This window comes from Schistocerca nitens, chromosome 5 (genome assembly GCF_023898315.1).
Source record: "Schistocerca nitens isolate TAMUIC-IGC-003100 chromosome 5, iqSchNite1.1, whole genome shotgun sequence".
NCBI classification, from domain to species: Eukaryota; Metazoa; Arthropoda; class Insecta; order Orthoptera; family Acrididae; genus Schistocerca; species Schistocerca nitens.
This window is the reverse complement of record NC_064618.1, coordinates 370,150,707-370,167,162: the sequence shown is the minus strand read 5'-3', so window position 1 is coordinate 370,167,162 and position 16,456 is coordinate 370,150,707.

Genomic DNA, 16,456 nt, shown 5'->3' with positions numbered 1-16,456 from the left:
AGTTAGGTTTAAGTAGTTCTACGTTCTAGGGGACTGATGACCTCAGATGTTAAGTCCCATAGTGCTCAGAGCCATTTGAACCATTTTTGATCTACGAGCATTTCCGTGAAGCATAAAGTACATAGAGACGGAAAAAAATTAATTTCTAATGTTTTTAATATAAACAGTCTTGATTAACAACATTTATAAAAGATCTATAGTAAAAACTTTGTGTTTGGAATTATAACTGGATTTTTTGTGCGATATGTATTTATAAATAAAAAGACGTGGGTTTTTCATAAAAATTAGAGTTGAGTGTGTTAATTAGCGTGTATTTGGTGAAATTTATATTTAAATGATGTAGACACGTGAGCTGAACGGAGAGAAAACGACCGAACGGGGATTCAGTTCAGCTATTTCCACTCTCGAGCGCTATCGATTTTTCCGTCTTTATGTGTTCTAAGCTTCACGGAAGTGCTCGTTAGAACTCGCACCTTTGTTTAAAAATAATATTATTTGGACAGGAGATGAGCACAGGCCCCTCCCCCACACAGAGCGAGCACCCTATTACAGAGAAAAACTTTTGGACGAAACTCTACATTACTTCAGTTTATTAAAGACGATCGAAAAACTTGAAAGCCTATTTTCTCGACAATTTTTGAGAGTTCTATCTAAATGTTTTGGATTATTGATGTTTGGGATCTAACCGTCACGTACCATAAGTAAAAAATTTACTAAAATCCAAGCAACGTCGTACCATGAAGCGCCACTGATAAAGTAAAGCAGACCACTCTGACTGACTCAGCGGTCAAGTGTCACATTACAAATACGAGGAGCGGGGCAATAAGTAATGCAACACATTTTTTTTCTCAGCCAGTGTCGGTTGAAAAAATGCAGATTTTGTTGTGGGACGTAGTGGAATATTCCTGCTTCAGCCCCTATAGTTTCATGGAGTTCCGACACGTCACATGGTTATACGTATCCTTGAATATGGCGTCTTTAATGGAGGTTTGTTCCAAGCAGAGAGCTGTCATTGAGTTGCTTTTTGAGGAAGACCAGAGCATCGCAGATATTCATAGGCGTTTGCAGAATTGTTACGGAGACCTGACAGTGAACAAAAGCACTGTGAGTCTTTGGGCGAGGCGTCTGTCACCATCGTAACAAGGTCGCGGAAACCTGTCCGATCTCTCGTGTGCCGGCCGGCCGCACATCTCTGCTATCCTCTGGAAACTGAAGAAACGACTTCAGCGTGTTCGTCGCCACAAAACTGCAAAAGAGCTTCTCCTTCTCCATGACAACGCAAGCCCTTACACAAGTCAGTGTACCCTAGAGGAACTGACAAAACTTCATTGGAATGCTCTTCCTCATCTGTCCTACACACCGAATCTCGTATTTTCTGACTTCCGTCTGGTTGGTCCAATGAAGAATGCTCTCCACGGGAAGCAATATGTGGATGATGTGGAGATTGTTGATGCAGCAAGACATTGGCTCCGATGTCGACCGGTAGAGTGGTACCAAGAGAGCATACTTGCCTAGTGAGGTGGTGTAAGGCCGTTTTTGTAGCCAAAAGAACGGGGAATAATATGGTGTGTTGGAATCCTGAATAAAACGAACCTGCTTTCAGAAAAAAGTATTGCATTACTTATTGATCACCTCTCGTACAAACGTTCGGTTTACCATCTGTAATCACTCCATGGATTTTCTTCTGTCACTTATTTATATCTAAATCTGCATCTATACTCCGCAGGCCACTTTACGGTATATGGCGAAAGGTATTTCTGGTGCCACTACCAGTTCCTCCCTTTCTTGCCCCATTCGCGATGACGAGTGTGAAAAATCACCGTTTAGCTCCAATTTCTCCGATTTTCTCCTTGTGATCATTTCGCGAGGCGTGCGTGGGAATAATTAATTTGTTGCCTGAAACTTTCGGGAACGTACTCTCACCGAACTTCAGTAGCAAACCACACTGTGAACACAACACCTCTGTTGTAGCATCTGGTGCTTTTGTTGTGTTGAGCATATTCTCCGTAATGGACGCGCGCCGAATAAACAATCCCGCGACGAAAGCGCCACCCTTCGCTATATCTTGTCTATTTTTTTTTCAGTCCAACATGGAAAGGTGCCCACATTAATGAGTAATATTCAAGAACTGGTCTGTTACATCTCACGTAGCGAACGATGGAGTCCGAGCAGAGAGTTCGAAAGCACGGTGAGGGACAAACACGGAACTACAAGAGCGTAGCGCCAATAGTTAACATTACAAATGCAAACGAGCATAAGCCGGGCAAACGAGAATCGGAGCAAATGCTAACGCGTTAGCACAAGACTGATTACCGTGGTCGCCCCAGGAAAGCGATGAGTCCAGAGCAACTGGCCAATGTAGGCGACGCTCAGCCGCTAACGGTGGAGTCGCGGATCGTTTCGACTCACGACCGCGAACAACTCCTCGTCCGACCTAAGGAGCTGGCGGGGATACCAAACGGTCGAAAAAGTGTTCTGTAAGCCATTGCTTGCGTGGGTGAATTACACTGAAGAGCTGAAGAAACTGGTACACCTGCCTAATATCATGTAGGACCTCAGCGAGCACGCAGAAGTGTCACGACACGACGTGGAATGGACACGACAAATATCTGAAGTAGTGCTGGAGGGAATTGACACCACGAATCCTGCAGGGCTGTCCATAAATGCATACGAGGGGGTGGCGATCCCTTCTGAAAAGCACGTTGCAAGGCGTCCCAGATATGCTCAATAATATTCATACCTGGGGAGTCTGGTGGGCAGCGGGAGTGTTTAAACCCAGTAGAGTGTTCCTGGAGCCACTCTGTAGCAATTCTGGACGTGTGGGCTGTCGCAGTGTCTTGCTGGAATTGCCGAAGTCCGTCGGGGTGCACAGTGGACATGAATGGATGTAGGTAATCAGACAGGATTCTTACGTGCGTGTCACCTGCCAGAGTGGTATCTAGACGTATATCACTCCAACTGCACACGCAACACGCCATTACAGAGCTTCAACCAGCTTGAACAGTCCCCTTTTGACATGCATGGTCCATGGATTCATGAGATTGTCTCCATCCGCTCGATACAATTTGAAACGAGCCTCGTCCGACCAGGAAACATGTTTCCAGCCGTCAGTAGTCCAATGTCGGTGTTGACGGGCCCAGGCGAGGCGTAAATCTTTGCGTCGTGCAGCCATCACGGGTACACGAGTGGGCCTTCGGCTCTGAAAGCCCATATCGATGATGCTTCGTTGAATGGTTTGCACGCTGACACTTGTTGATGGCCCAGAACTGAAATCTGCAGCTATTTGCGGAAAGGTTGCACTTCTGTCAGGTTGAACGATTTTCTTCAGTGGTCGTCGGTCCCGTTCTTGCAGTATCTTTTCCCGGTCGCAGCGATGTCGGAGATTTGACGTTTTACAGTATTCTTTAAATTCACGGTACGCTCGTGAAATGGTCATACGGAAAATACCCACTTAATCGCTACCTCGGAGATGCTGTGTCCCATCGCTGGTGCGTCGACTGTGACACGACGTTCAAACTCACTTAAATCTTGATAACCTGTCTTTGTATCAGTAGTAACCGATCTACCAGCGCAGTTGGTAGATCGGTTACTACTGCGCCAGACACATGCTGTCTCATATAGGCGTTGCCGACCGCAGCGGCGTATTCTGCCTGTTTACATGCCTCTGTATTTGAATGCACACGCCTATACCAGTTTCTTTGGCGCTTCAGTGTATATTTGCTTAAGATTCTTCCAGTGAGTCTCAGCCTGGCATCTGCTTTTAATACAGTTAGTTTTAAATGTTCATTCCACTTTAGATCGTCCCGAATTGTACTCCTAGGTATTTTTCAGTTCTTAATGTTTCCATTGTAATCGAACGGTAGTGAATTTCGTCGCCTATTTATGCTTAATACGTTACATCTATTTCCGTTGAGAGTCAACTGCCAGTCCCTGCACGAATCATCGATCCTCAGTAGATCTCCCTGCAATTAGCTGTGTCTTTGGCGTTGCTACCTTCTTATAGTCAGCCGCATCATCTGCGGACAGCTTCATGGAGCTTCAGTGTTATCTCCTAGATCATTTATATATGGAGTGCATCATAATTAATGGAATAAACGCATATAGTTAAAAGTACGCGATACGAGAAGCAAAAAAGTAAACACGTGCTCTAAAATGCATACCTGTTGATCTATGGACACTTCATCTTCCTGTACTGCAGGCTCTTTGCCTCCCATATTTTAAGAGATGTTAATATGCACAAAAGCATGAAAAAGATGTCCAGTAAACATGGGTTCTAAATGCATACCTTAAGAGGTATGAGCACTTCTTCATCTTCGATACTGTGAGACAAATCTCTTGTACTGCAGGCATTTGCTTTCCATATTTTAAGAGGTGGTAGTATGGACAAAAATAAGAAAAAATGTCCAGTAAACATGGACGCTTCAAGTGCATATCTTAAGAAGTATCAGCACTAGTTCGTCTTCAAGTGGCTGTGAGTGCTATGGGACTTAACATCTGAGGTCATCAGTCCCCTAGAACTTAGAACTACTTAAACCTACCTAACCTAAGGACATCACACACATCCATGCCCGAGGCAGGATTAGAAACTGCGACCGTAGCGGTCGCGCGGCTCCAGACTGAAGCGACTAGAACCACTCGGCCACTGCGGCCGGCTAGTTCGTCTTCGCTACTGTGAAACACGTCAACTGAACAAGTGCGCACAGTTCTTCAGGTGTACGTTTTAGAGCCCATTTTTTTCTGGACAAATTTTGCTTGTTTTGGTCGATATGATGTCCTCCCAAACTATGGACAAAAAAAGAGCTTGCAAATGAAGAGATTTGTTTCATAGCGTCAAAGTTCAAAAAGTTCCCGTAGCTCGTCACATATGCATTTTAGAGAACATGTTTACTAGACTTTTTTGCTTCTAGTATCGTGTTATTTCAGCTGTATACGTTTACGCCAATTATTGAAAAAATGGTTCAAATGGCTCTGAGCACTATGGGACTCAACTGCTGTGGTCATCAGTCCCCTAGAACTTAGAACTACTTAAACCTAACTAACCTAAGGACATCACACACATCCATGCCCGAGGCAGGATTCGAACCTGCGACCGTAGCAGTCGCGCCAATTATTGTGATATTGATTCATGTGGTATTGATTCATGTTATACGATGTTATTCTGCGAACTCATGTTCCACTTATATGCTGTAGGTATTATTGTCTGGTTTTGTGAATCTTCTGTTTGAGGTATTCTATGGGCTACGGGCGGCATTGGAGCGGAGCGGCCGATGTTGTAACTTCAGAGGAAATGCAATAAGACCTCATCGCCAACGGCAGCTTTAAAGAATACGCCAGACAGAAGATGCCTTGAACCTTAATGGACAATGCTGTAGAAGAGAACATCGAGCTTCAATGTATATTTTAAGCAATCTTTTGGCTGGAGTCTCTAGATGGACCTCTCTTGTGACAGCATCACAAGAGACGTCATATGTTACAGTCTGAAAAAGTAATTTGTTAACGATAACTCCAATCTACCGATTTAAGTAGAATGGATAAAAAATTGTTATGTGTCGGTGTACTACGGTTTGAGAACTGTGCGGGAGTACTGCGCGATCGTCACAGTCACAGTTTAACGCAGTATCATTAACAAATTCTTACATCACCCCGCACCCTGTGTATTGTAAATAGTAACGGTCTTATCATACTTTAGTTACTCCTGAAATCCTCTTTGCATCTGTCGATTTTCTTCCGTTAAGAGCGATGTGTTGAGTTCTGTCTGCAATGAAGTTATGAAGTTATGAATCCAGTCACAAATATGGTCCGATACTCGGGAAGCTCGCATTTTCTTCACTAAACGAAAATGCGGAACTACAAGTATATCAAATGCTTTCCTGAAGCCGGTGAATAGGGCACCGACGTATCACTTATGCTGCAGCGCTCTGCTGCTGCCATTGTTCATTTTTATCCGTCCTTCGTGTCTAGTTGTGTGTGTGTGTGTGTGTGTGAGAGAGAGAGAGAGAGAGAGAGAGAGAGTGAGAGAGAGAGAGAGAGAGAGAGACGGAGAGAAAACCAAATACTTCCATTTATCTATTTAAAATGCTTTCTATTTCAGACAGTCGCTTCGATTCGCTGACGTACGCAGCGCCACATTATATTCAGCACGCTGCTTACTATCTATGCTTGTTTTCGCGATTCCGCGAGTGGGCTTCCCTGATGTTAACTGGCTCTGTTATCACGTTTTGGTGCTACTTGTTAGTGTGCTTCGTTTCGTGGACGTCACTGTTAGGTCAAACATTAAGAAACTGCTGCACCTTTTACGGACTGTGTCTTTATGTTTGAATTTCCTGCACCTCGAGTTATCGTGTGCATACTAGTGTCGTGAAATTGATCGGAGTTACGTCAGAGAAGTTTGTGCTACACCAGTGGCAGGGTCTAATCCAAAGTGCTCACTGACTCAATGAAAGTGCAACGGAGAGATTTTTCACGTTTTTCCTCTGATTCATTCCGACGTTTAGCCCTGGCATCACAACCTAGTGTCTATAAATATCATTCAGTAACTAAAACGCCAAATAATTACATTCCCAGTGCTGCTTATTAAACCAGTTACACGACACCTTTATTTATTTACAAAATCCTCAGATGCATTTATGTTTATCTTTTCAATCTTTGCTAGTACTGTCTTGATTTGAGTGAATAAGTGTTCTGTCCTGTTGTGCTGACATTTGTCACCTAACGCCATACAATGAACCAGCTCCATGCGTGATTCAAAAAGTAAGTGCGAAATCCTTATTGTGAGGTGAATGTGGTTGCAATTCTTAGTTTTATTTTTCGCTATTTACGCTTGTTGACTGCTCATTTCTGCGATACAATTATCTTCCGAGAAAAAATAGCTCCCCTCTCCAGTTCGCAGACATCTTTCTGTTTTCTCGTCACATCCTGTAGCACTGGCTCCTTACGGGAGCTGTGCTTTGAAGTAAAAGGTCATTGGCAATTGGTTTTCTCGCTTCTGAATACCATATCAGCAGTACCTTGCCTCTCAATGTTGCTTTTCTTTCTAGCTAGGCCTGCATTCTTCTCCTGGTGACATCAGCCTGTCTTTGAAAAAAGCTTAAAATTGTGGTAGGACGTTCTGGCTGAGTATGAGCACCATGGCAATGTCGTATGAATTTAGCAATAATTTATTAATTGAATCGGTGATCTGGAGAAGAGGTCATGTCCACTTTTTTTTTTTCAAATTACGTTTACCGGCTGTTACTGATTTTATACTAAGGTTGGATAAAAATTAGTGGGACCACTGTCGTATCATGAAGAATCTGCATCCAGTGGCATGCGCGCTGTCTGTAGCTGATAGCACAAGGTCAGTCGACAGGTATTGCAGTGGCCGGCAATAGCTGTGTTTGTGTCAGCTGCAGTGTGCACTGTCTGAAGGAGCGGGAGGCCAGTTCAAGTGCCCTGGTGGAATGTTTAGGACACGCGAACAATGTGCATGGATCGAGATTGAAGTATGCCAGAGTCGGTGTGCACAACAATGTTTTCAGGGACTGCGTGAGGCGTATAGTGATACAACATTTGCGCATCGTACGGTGGCTAACTGAGTGAAAGTGTTTCGGGATGGCAGCGATGTCATTCAAGAGCGGCTCCGCTGAAATGTGTCTCCCTGGGGACAACATGGCAATTGAACTCCTTGCCTCCTTACTGTATGTGAATGGCCGATGAACTGCATCCCACTATGCTTCATGACAATGCACGATACTACATGGCAAACAGCGTGAAGGAGATCCTGCGTATGTACCGGTGGGATATACTGGAACATCCACCGTATTCACTCGATATTAGTCCGTGCGGTTACGACCCACTCACCAAAATGAAAAAAAAGAAAAAAAAAGACTCTTCGTGGCACGCTCTACAACACAAGAGACGACATCATCCGCGTCATAGGGCGATCCTTGCGAGACATCGTCAGAGACTGACGAGCTGAGGGTGTACGACACCTTCCATCTGTATGGGGAAAGAAGGTAAACGAGATTCAGGGCGATTATACATGCATCATTTGATATAACGAGGTATCATATACCATCAAAGGAAGTGTTCGTTAGGTGGGTATTGAGCTACTGAAGGAGCCATGTTCAGAGAAATAAGCGTATGGTGGTTTTGCTCCAATGGAAAAGAAGAAATTAGGCTATGTAAAGAAAATTCTGCAACACATACCGACGAGTAGAAACGATTTTATAACAGTATTTGCCAGCGAAGGATGGACAAGATAAAGATGAAGCTTATCAGCCACTGTCTGCTTTGCTTATTTCCACTATGGTTGTATTTTGGATACATTATGAAGAAACCTGTATACTTATAACGCAGTCTTTTATCGCTATAATAAATATGAATAATATAAACTTGCATAACACAATCCTTCCACTGGAAACAAAACTCAGCCGGCCGCTGGTGGCCGAGCGGTTCTGGCGCTACAGTCTGGAACCGCGCGACCGCTACGGTCGCAGGTTCGAATCCTGCCTCGGGCATGGATGTGTGTGTTGTCCTTAGGTTAGTTAGGTTTAAGTAGTTCTAAGTTCTAGGGGACTTATGACCTCAGTAGTTGAGTCCCATAGTGCTCAGAGCCATTTTTTGAAACAAAACTCCTGTTGCCTCATCAAGACCATCACGTTCGAAAAAGTGCTGTCTGCAGTACATTCAGACTGGGTTACTAACCACATACGATAATGGTGTATATGTTTCACCCTGGGACCAATTGCACATAGCAACTCCACCACACCATGCTTAAACCCGTTGAGTAGTAAAACAGTTTTTTGTCTTTCCTGAAAAGTTTACTTCCTGGGACGTGACCCCTTTTCCAACTCACAGATTCAGTTCTGTTCCCAGTGTGTATCGCTAACACACTCATTATGTTACGGTAACTTTCAATGGCGAAGCGTTTCGAGAGGGGTGCGCTCCTCATCATCAGACTTATGGCATTCAGATATAGTTGTTGTTGTTGTAGTTGTCTTCAGTCCTGAGACTGGTTTGATGCAGCTCTCCATGCTACTCTATCCTGTGCAAGCTTCTTCATCTCCCAGTACTTACTGCAACCTACAACCTTCTGAAGCCGCTTAGTGTATTCATCTCTTGGGCTCCCTCTACGATTTTTACCCTCCACGCTGTCCTCCAATACTAAATTGGTTATCCCTTGATGCCTCAGAACATCTCCTACCAACCGGTCCCTTCTTCTTGTCAAGTTGTGGCACAAACTCCTCTTCTCCCCAATTCTATTCAATACTTCCTCATTAGTTATGTGATCTACCCATCTAATCTTCAGCATTCTTCTGTAGCACCACATTTCGAAAGCTTCTATTCTCTTCTTTCCCAAACTATTTATCGTCCATGTTTCACTTCCATACATGGCTACACTCCATACATAAACGACTTCCTGACACTTAAATCTATACTCGATGTTAACAAATTTCTCTTCTTCAGAAAGGCTTTCCTTGTCATTGCCAGTCTACGTTATAAATCCTCTCTACTTCGACCATCATCAGTTATTTTGCTCCCCAAATAGCAAAACTCCTCCACTACTTTAAGTGTCTCATTTCCTAATCTAATTCCCTCAGCATCACCCGACTTAATTCGACTACATTCCATTATCCTCGTTTTGCTTTTGTTGATGTTCATCTTATATCCTCCTTTCAAGACACTGTCCATTCCGTTCAACTGCTCTTCCAAGTCCTTTGCTGCCTCTGACAGAATTACAATGTCATCGGCGAACCTCAACGTTTTTATTTCTTCTCCATGGACTTTAATACCTACTCCGAATTTTTCTTTTGTTTCCTTTACTGCTTGCTCAATATACAGATTGAATAACATCGGGGACAGGCTACAACCCTGTCTCACTCCCTTCCCAACCGCTGCTTCCCTTTGATGACCCTCGACTCTTATAACTGCCATCTGGTTTCTGTACAAATTGTAAATTGCCTTTCGCTCTCTGTATTTTACCCCTGCCACCTTTAGAATTTGAAAGAGAGTATTCCAGTCAACATTGTCAAAAGCTTTCTCTAAGTCTACAAATGCTAGAAACGTAGGTTTTCCTTTCCTTAATCTATTTTCTAAGATAAGTCGTAGGGTCAGTATTTCCTCTCGTGTTCCAACATTTCTACGGAATCCAAACTGATCTTCGCCGAGGTCGGCTTCTACCAGTTTTTCCATTCGTCTATAAAGAATTCGCGTTAGTATTTTGCAGCTGTGACTTATTAAACTGATAGTTCGGTAATTTTCACATCTGTCAACACCTTCTTTCTTTGGGATTGGAATTATTATATTCTTCTTGAAGTCTGAAGGTATTTCGCCTATCTCATACATCTTGCTCACCAGATGGTAGAGTTTTGTCAGGACTGGCTCTCCCAAGGCCGTCAGTAGTTCCAATGGAATGTTGTCTACTCCCGGGGCCTTGTTTCGACTCAGGTCTTTCAGTGCTCTGTCAAACTCTTCACGCAGTATCGTATCTCCCATTTCATCTTCATCTACATCCTCTTCCATTTCCATAATATTGTCCTCAAGTACATCGCCCTTGTATAGACCCTCTATATACTCCTTCCACCTTTCTGCTTTCCCTTCTTTGCTTAGAACTGGGTTTCCATCTGAGCTCTTGATATTCATACAAGTGGCTGTCTTTTCTCCAAAGGTCTCTTTAATTTTCCTGTAGGCAGTATCTATCTTACCCCTAGTGAGATAAGCCTCTACATCCTTACACTTGTCCTCTAGCCATCCCAGCTTAGCCATTTTGCACTTCCTGTCGATCTCATTTTTGAGACGTTTGTATTCCTTTTTGCCTGCTTCATTTACTGCGTTTTTATATTTTCTACTTTCATCAATTAAATTAAATATTTCTTCTGTTACCCAAGGATTTCTACTAGCCCTCGCCTTTTTACCTACTTGATCCTCTGCTGCCTTCACTACTTCATCCCTCAGAGCTACCCACTCTTCTTCTACTGTATTTCTTTCCCCCATTCCTGTCAATTATTCCCTTATGCTCTCTCTGAAACTCTGTACAACCTCTTGTTTAGTCAGTTTATCCAGGCCCCATCTCCTTAAATTCCCACCTTTTTGCCGGCCGCGGTGGTCTAGCGGTTCTAGGCGCTCAGTCCGGAACCGCGCGACTGCTACGGTCGCAGGTTCGAATCCTGCCTCGGCCATGGATGTGTATGATGTCCTTAGGTTAGTTAGATTTAAGTAGTTATAAGTTCTAGGGGACTGATGGCCACAGATGTTAAGTCCCATAGTGCTCAGAGCCATTTGAACCCACCTTTTTGCAGTTTCTTCAGTTTTAATCTACAGTTCATAACCAATAGATTGTGGTCAGAGTCCACATCTGCCCCTGGAAATGTCTTACAATTTAAAACCTGGTTCCTAAATCTCTGTCTTACCATTATATAATCTATCTGATACCTTCTAGTATCTCCAGGATTCTTCCATGTATACAACCATCTTTTATGACTCTTGAACCAAGTGTTAGCTATGATTAAGTTATGCCCTGTGCAAAATTCTACCAGACGATTTCCTCTTTCATTTCTCTCCCCCAATCCATATTCACCCACTATGTTTCGTTCTCTCCCTTTTCCTACTCTCGAATTCCAGTTACCCATGACTATTAAATTTTCGTCTCGCTTCACTACCTGAATAATTTCTTTTATCTCATCATACATTTCATCAATTTCTTCATCACGTGCAGAGCTAGTTGGCATATAAACTTGTATTACTGTAGTAGGCATGGCCTTCTTGTCTATCTTGGCCACAATAATGCGTTCACTATGCTGTTGGTAGTAGCTTACCCGCATTCCTATTTTTTTATTCATTATTAAACCTACTCGTGCATTACCCCTATTTGATTTTGTATTTATAAACCTGTATTCACCTGACCAGAAGTCTTCTCCCTCCTGCCACCGAACTTCACTAATTCCCACTACATCTGACTTTAACCTATCCATTTCCCTTTTCAAATTTTCTAACGCACCTGCCCGATTAAGGGATCTGACATTCCACGCTGCGAACCGTGTGGAACGCCAGTTTTCTTTCTCCTGATAACGACGTCCTCTTGACTAGTCCCCGCCTGGAGATCCGAATGGGGGACTATTTTACCTCCGGAATATTTTACCCAAGAGGACGCCATCATCATTTAACCATGCAGTAAAGCTGCATGCCCTCGGGAAAAATTACGGCTGTAGTTTCCCCTTGCTTTCAGCCGTTCGCAGTACCAGCACAGCAAGGCCGTTTTGGTTGGTGTTGCAAGGCCAGATCAGTCAATCATCCACACTGTTGCCCCTGCAACTACTGAAAAGGCTGCTGCCCCTCTTCAGGAACCACACGTTTGTCTGGCCTCTCCACAGATACCCCTCCGTTGTGGTTGCACCTACGGTACGGCCATCTGTATCGCTGAGGCACGCAAGCCTCCCCACCACCGGCAAGGTCCATGATTCATGGGGGTAGATATAGTACATTTTCTTAAACCGTGCCCTACTCCACTTAATTATTGTACATAGCAGTTCACTAGTTTAGGACAGGGATTCTCAAACTTTTCCTCTGACGGAACACTTTGAGTATTTTGCTACTTTGATGGAACTCCTTGCTTATTATGGTGGTTGGTAAAGTTGATAAAGTCTATTTTATTCAGTGATTACTTCGATTTCAGGTCATAAGTAATAATGCAGAAACCATAATAAAATTATAAATAATAAGAAAAATCTCGAAAAAAAGCCTTCGCGCATCTAAATTAAAGGATCACTTTCTCGAAACTCCGTAATTGCCTTCCATTACAACGCCTAAGTTTGAAATTTCGCTTAACAGTGCCTGTAGCCCTCTGCTGTAATGGTGCAGAAGGGTAGCGCCCAGCGACGTCACCCTCTGGCTCGGTGACACTGCAATTAGCAAGGTGTCGACACACGCGAGACAAAGACCACAGATTAAAAGTTCATGGGAACTGTACGGTGGATTAATGACGTCACATTGACACCCAGTTTCATCACAATTCTACCCGACATCACCGTGGACGTGTCACACTATGAGACGGTCGTCAGAGCCCCTCTTACCCTCATTTCACCCCTTATTTTGACGTCTCTGCGATGAACATCCGAACGGCGACACGCAGCGTTGAAATCACGCGGTTTTCTTATGGGTGACCGACGAAAGCATTTCAGACACACCGCCGCTCGGAATCCACTCGAAAAGGCCTCAGAGGGTGACATAAAGGGCGTCAATGAAACCATTTCTTTCCCTGTGGCGCCAATTCCCGCATATTTCGCAGTCGAAAGCGGCAGTGCGATGAGCAGTAGGAAGACGTTCTTCGCAACCTTTGACACTGCTGGCACCACTGAGCGTTTCAACCCTTCTCTACGGAAGTCGTTGAGCAGCGACGTCATTGAACGTGATCTCACCCCTTGGGAGAGTAGTGCGACGACGTTTTTGCTCTGATGTACAGGTTGGGACCACTAGCAACTGTTCAAAACCATTCGATGATGTGAGCCGAAGAAGTAAGGTATACTCACACGTTTTCAATCATCCAGTTTTCCACCCACCAGTAACATGTGCATGAATAAAAGGGCAAAAAATCTTCCCCTAAGACACCCCAATTCGGCAACAACTTCGGTGTCACCCATGCACCTTCGTGCGGCACGTTGGGAATGTGTCTGTCAGCAATTTCAACACTGGCTGCTCGAGCGCCTGAAAAACCCCTTCGACACTCTTATGTGCGGTTTGCCTACCTTCAGGCGATAGGTCAGTCGCCAGGATGATTTGGTGTTGAAATTTCTGACAAGTACATTTCTTACGTGATCAGTAAAGGTACATGGACATTTCTAAGCTGATCAATAAAGGTGCGTGGGTGGCAGGTACGGAGGGGTTGCCGAACTGAGGGGCGGTCTTAAGGAGACCCTACAGCGTTTTATTCGCGCACGCGTTAATGTTACACTCGCGCGTGATCACGTTACGGGAAGGCAGAAAACAGGAGGCTTGAAATAGCAGCAGCACCCTTTACTGTTTCGGATCACGTACAAATTTCGCCGGATGGTTTTAAATGTTCCCTAGTGGTTCAAAAATTGCGGTCGAGCTGTACTCCAAAATGGTGCTCAAATGGTTCTAAGCACTATGGGACTTAACATCTGAAGTCATCAGTCCCCTAGACTTAGAACTACTTAAACCTAACTAACCTAAGGACGTCATACATATCCATGCCCGAGGCAGGATTCGTACCTGCGACCGTAGCAGCAGCGCGGTTCCCGACTGGAGTGCCTAGAACCGCTCGGCCACAGCGGCCGGCCCAAACGGTGTGATCGCGTTCAGTGGGGATGTAGCACCATAATGTCCTTAAATAAGGGTTGAAATGTCCGAGGATGCAGAAGTGCCAAAGAATATCAAGAACATCTTCCTATCGCTCATCGCACTGCGAACTGTCGCTTTCGACTGCGAAATGTGTGGGAATTGCCGCCACAGGGAAAGAGCTGGTTTCATTGACGCCCTGTATGCCACCGTCTGAGGCGTCGATTCTCAGCGGCGGTGTGTACGAAACGTATTCCTCGGCCACCCACATGAAAACCGCGTAATTTCAACGTTGTGTGTCACGGTTCTGATCACCATCGCAAAGACGTAAGAAGAAGTGATAATCGGGGAATGAGGGGCTGAAACAACATTCTCATTGTGTGACTTTGTGCAGAACTGCGGTGAAATTTGGTGCCGATATGAAACCATTAATCCACATTACAGCTCACTTGAACTTCCGAGCTGTGGCCTTTATTTAGCGTGTGTCGACGCCTCGCTGACTGAAGCTATGCTGAGCCCGAGGGTGCCGTCGTAGGACGCCACGCTTTTGCACCATTACCGAGGAAGGTACCTTTGAGCGAAATTTCAAACTTACGCGTCGCAATGGGAAGCAGTTATGGAGTTTCCAAACAGTGATCCTTTAATTCTGTCTCGCAGTTTAGTTTTTGCGCAGCATGTATTCACTTCCCGCTAACACCATTGTGGGAAACGTTAGTTCGGGAGAAAGAGGGATAGAAGTTCCACGCTTGCTAGAGTTACAAGTAGGCAGGCATTAGTGCTATATATGTAATTGCTAATGATGGATTAACTTCATATAAAAACTCTTCATCCAACATTAGTGTCCACGTGCACAGTTTCTCGCACTAATGCATATCCACCAGCCACCCCCTGAGGCATTTTCGTGTCGATTCTCATTGTGGAAGCTATAAAGAAGAAAACCTGATAGCAACATCAGCTAATGGAAATTCTTAACAGCATCCACTCCCGTTACAAAGCACACTATTACTTCATATGACGATTTTGTACATTAAGCCGTAGTTTAATGTAATGTATAAAAATTGAATTTTGCTGGGAACTGCAGTTTGATAGTAGGAAAAGACAGGAAAGGAAAAAGTAGAAGAACATGGGCTGGGGGGACAGGAATGAAAGGGAAACACACCTGCAGAATTCTGCACAGGATACAATTTGGTCGTTGCCATCATTTGGTTTAATCGATGTTAATCGAGGAAGGAGGTTGTAAACGTGGAAGAAACCTGGAAACCCAGGAAGGATTCAGATAGAATATATAAGGGTAAGACAAAGAATTCGGAAACAGTGACAAATGGACACTGTTACCATAATTCATTGGTTACGAACTGGAGGTTAAAACTGAAGAAATTGTAGAAAAGGAAAAAATTAAGGAGATGGGACCAAGATAAATGAAAGATCAACGGATTCGTGATAATTTCAAAGGGAGTATTGGGCAACATTTGACTGAAACAGGGAAATGAAATACATTAGAAGAAGGATGTGTTACTTTGAGAGATGAAATAGTGAAGGCAGCAGCAGATTAATTAGGCAAAAAGACAAGGCCTAATAGAAATCCTAAGATGACGCTTGAGATATTGAATTTAATCGGCAAAAGAAGAAAAATTAAAAATGCATCAAATGAAACAGGAAAAAGGGAATTAGAGCGTCATAAAATAAGTTTGACAGAGTATAAACACGTGTAAGAACGATTAGTTAGAGAGCAAACGCTGTGTCTCAACTGAAAATATGCCTAAAAAAAAAAAAAAAAAAAAAGGAAGACAGGTGCATGAGCAGCATACCAGTATAAAAAGCGTTGGTCGCTGTTTCATCCTTTTCTTGTTTGCATTTTAGTTAATGTGAAGGTTTCTTATTTTTAAGCTAATAGTAACAAACTTTTGTTAGTTTTAAATGCGTTTAAAAAAGTAAAGACGAAACTTAAAGGTTTACAACATTTTTTTTATTTCTTACATTTTAAATGCAGAGAAGAAATGTTTATATATTAAAACAAAATGAAGATTTTTAACAGTGTCCTGTTAATATTCAAAGAGAAATATTATATTGACACAAGACAAAGGAGCGATATAAAAAGTTTGTCTAATTTAATTTTCATTACGAAGAAAAGTATCTTTCTATACATTCAGTACGTCGGGAAGAGAAATTTTTCTCATATCTA